Genomic DNA, 3,496 nt, shown 5'->3' with positions numbered 1-3,496 from the left:
CTGCAATGGTTTTGATTATAGTGTAATCCTTTGGAAAGCCACAACAATATTTGGGTAACATAAATAAGAAGAACTGGAAATGTTGATATATTCCAGGTTTTCTTCATTATTTTTCTGGGCAAATGTGTGGTTTGGGAACATTTAACGGAATTTGTTTTGTCCTATAATTGGTTAAAGCCTTTTTTGTGGCCAGTACGAAGTAAATATGCGAGTGTTTTCCCATGTGATTTTAATATACTGTACAGAATTTTCATGTTTTTTTTTTTTTTTGGTTGGCACAAAAGAACCAGTGTGATTGTTTCCAGAAATGTCAATTTCATGTGCGATCAGGCTGAGAAGCCTTTTAAAACGTGCTGATTTGCATAACTAGAAAAAGTAATGACTGTGAGTTGATGATTTTTTTCTTTTCAAACACACCTTCTCACTGTCCTGTCTATTATCTCACATCAGCTGAACACCCAAGTACGAGGAACATTTAAACATAGAAGTCCGTTAGAACTTTTTACAATCTGCTGTTCAACATCTGGCTGCGTCCTTGATGTCCGTTTTAAGATGATGCATGGTCCCTGCATACCATAGATTACTGTACATGTTTGACAGCATTTTAGTGTACCGCTATGTTCCCAGTAGTGCTATAAATGCTAGTTGTAAAATAACTCTACTAATCTAAAACAGTTCTACGCCAGAGTGTTATGTAATGCCCTGGGGGTGTCATGAGTTCAGATACTTGATGTACCTAATTATTGTATTACTGCTGCAGCTTCAGTTTTTTTTTTAATACAAAAACCAAATGACACTTGCTGGAATGTAAAATTCTACACATAAACTATGTCATGAAACCCATCTTTCAAAGCAGTGTCACATCTTGCACTGACACACGTTTGGTCCTTTTCACATCCTTACTGTGATAACACTGACACGGCATTAGGCAAGAATTCAGTCAATTAAGTAAACTAGCTTTTAAGCCTACAATCCATTTTTTGTTTTAATCAAAAGTCAACAATGTAGGTGATTATCTGCTTTGATGATAGTCTGAGTTAAGATTTTTAGAGTCTGGGGTTTGGACCTCAGTAAACATTGTCTGAGGTTAATTTCCTGCTGGGACCATCCAACCCACATCAGTATACTTTCCTGTGATACTAGTAGGAGTTTTGGCTTTAAATGTCATGCCACCCTTAGTGAAATCTAACCAACAGGCTATGCAGTAACTCACCCATGGATCTCTTTTTCCCTTTCAACAAACTCACCTCTTCTTTAAAGCAACCAGTCTATTGGACTTGTTTGTAAATGTTTTTTTTAAATATATATGCAACCCATGTGAGTTTTCCCCTGTTAAAAATCCTGTTTGAATCTTGACGGAAGATAATTTCTACTCCTGAAGTTTCTGTCCTGCTGATTTGTTAACACTATTCAAGGTGGATGCTCGCAACCGAATGTTTTAGGCCGGATTATGCACCAAAATGAGTGTACCATGCATGTTTTGTTGGTATAATCTGTGTGACTAAACATGTATGCACTGTGGCACAGTAACACATGCTGTAAGAAGCTCTGTCAACACACCTACATCTATTTTGGATTTACATCTAAACTGTGAATCTCTGTTGGATGAATGACCCGGGTTCACTTTTATCTTGAACAGTGTTTGTTTACGATATAAATCAAACTGTAAACATCCTGTCAAACCTCATGTTGCATACTATAAACCGTGACATAATGTTCCTCGTGACCTTCTGACTTTAGGCTTGTGTGATAGTTTGCACTCCCTTTGCTTAACCTTTTCTCAAAGGGCCTAATCCGGTTAACATCCTGTTGCGTGAATACATCCCACCTTTAAAACTGTCTTCTGGAATGCTTGACTAGCAGGACAGACATTTTCAACCTTGTGTATTTGATTGTACAGAGATTTTGTAAATAATATTAATATGATATATTCTACACCAGCAATCTTTCTGTTGATTAAGTTGTTTCAACAGTTCTTGGCTTCCCAAACATGACCCGGCACTTCTTTTGCAAATCCCAACGTAGACAGAAGATGCACCGTGACAAACCACTTTGAATGACGAATAGCGTTAAATAACATACGTGTAGATGTTTATTATTGGTTGTATAGAAGTGTTGTCATCCTTTGTACATGTGGTAACCCACCAATCAGATAGATAGTATTTCTGTACATGTATTGTAACTTTATTAACATTTTCTTGGTTTTATTCAAGTTCAGACTTTGATTAAAGATAATCATGCTTAAATGTCATTGTTACTTCGATTGGGAATTGTAGGGAAAATGTGGTATTTTGAAAAAGTGTTAAACAGTCCGGATGCCTTTTTCTGCTGGATTCTCTGTGATGTGGATCTGGGTATGAACATTTTGGGAAGCCTAGTGCTGGTTATTGCGTCAATTCTGCTGCTGCTTTTAACTCCGGTTTGGAAAAAATAAAGGGTTAAAATGGAAAAAAAAGACAAATAAAAAATAATGGCTCCCTGCCTTGTGCAATGCGTATGTACTGAAGTGAAGTGATTCTTTTCCACAAAGGAATTAAACTAAAACTGGATGAGCAATATGTGTTCTGGATGTTTCTTTACTCACTTTACTCTGTTTTTGAAAAGAAATACACAAAGAGGGATGGGATAAAACAAAGGGAAAAAACAAAGACTGACTGAACAAGAAAACATTTAACATTGTTTGTTTTTTTTAAGTTTGTTGTAACTTAAAATCAGGGAAGGAAGTGACTGTTGTAGCCTACCTACATTTAACATAATAATTTGCATTACAATCTAAAGGTGTTGAGAGTGAACAGCTTCAAATTATTTTCACTGTAGGCTATTTGCAGAAATATCAAATCAAAACGGCACATTCACTTGTATAGAGGATTGTTCAATATTAACTTGACCATGTCCCTGTCATTTAAGCTACTTGAATACATTTGGAAAGGAAAAGGTTCTTTTAAAAATAGTAAGTTAATGAAACAACTGAATATATCAATGGATAGAAAAAAAACACCCACCATTTTTGCTAGCCACCTTCAGCTAACATTCATTTGTTAGCATTAGCTTGCATGCTAAGCTACTTGGGCCACATATATCTACTGCATTAGCTTAAGATGCTAGCTAGCTAACTAGCTAGTTTTATGTTAGCAATGGCTAGGTAGCTAGCTGAAAGATTAATCGTTTTAATTAACTTGTATAAACTAGTTATTTATTTTTAAATAAATGACTGGAGGTCTAAGATAAATATGAAGCTTACATGTATTTTTACAATGCAAAAATAACTATTATTTAGCTATTGGCAATGTTGTGGCTTCAAACATTACCAATAGCCTATGCGTTTTTATATTGCACCATCGGTCTAAAGCAACATAAAGATGCAAAACTAATTCCATCATAAATGTTTATAAGAAAATTATAGGAGGTGAGATAACGCTATCTTTACCACAAGATATTAAAAGCTGATTACATCAAACAGTATCAATGTCAGGGCGACATTAAGGGCTCTGTTGTT

At 35.4% G+C, this 3,496-nt stretch overlaps 1 protein-coding gene across 2 annotated transcripts in view; it reads left to right on the top strand.

Annotated features, from left to right (window-relative positions):
• Window positions 1-2,556, top strand: part of pank1a (pantothenate kinase 1a) — a 21,675-nt gene extending 19,119 nt beyond the window's left edge. For both annotated transcript variants that reach the window (XM_034151794.1, XM_034151795.1), the window contains exon 8: window positions 1-2,556. This exon is cut by the window's left edge and continues 2,575 nt beyond it. The gene's annotated coding sequence lies outside the window, so the exon portion shown is untranslated.
• Window positions 2,557-3,496: the final 940 nt, after the last annotated feature.

This window comes from Trematomus bernacchii, unplaced genomic scaffold, assembly GCF_902827165.1.
Source record: "Trematomus bernacchii unplaced genomic scaffold, fTreBer1.1, whole genome shotgun sequence".
Taxonomy (NCBI): domain Eukaryota; kingdom Metazoa; phylum Chordata; class Actinopteri; order Perciformes; family Nototheniidae; genus Trematomus; species Trematomus bernacchii.
The sequence above is the reverse complement of the archived record's forward strand: the minus strand, read 5'-3'. Positions and strand labels throughout refer to the sequence as shown.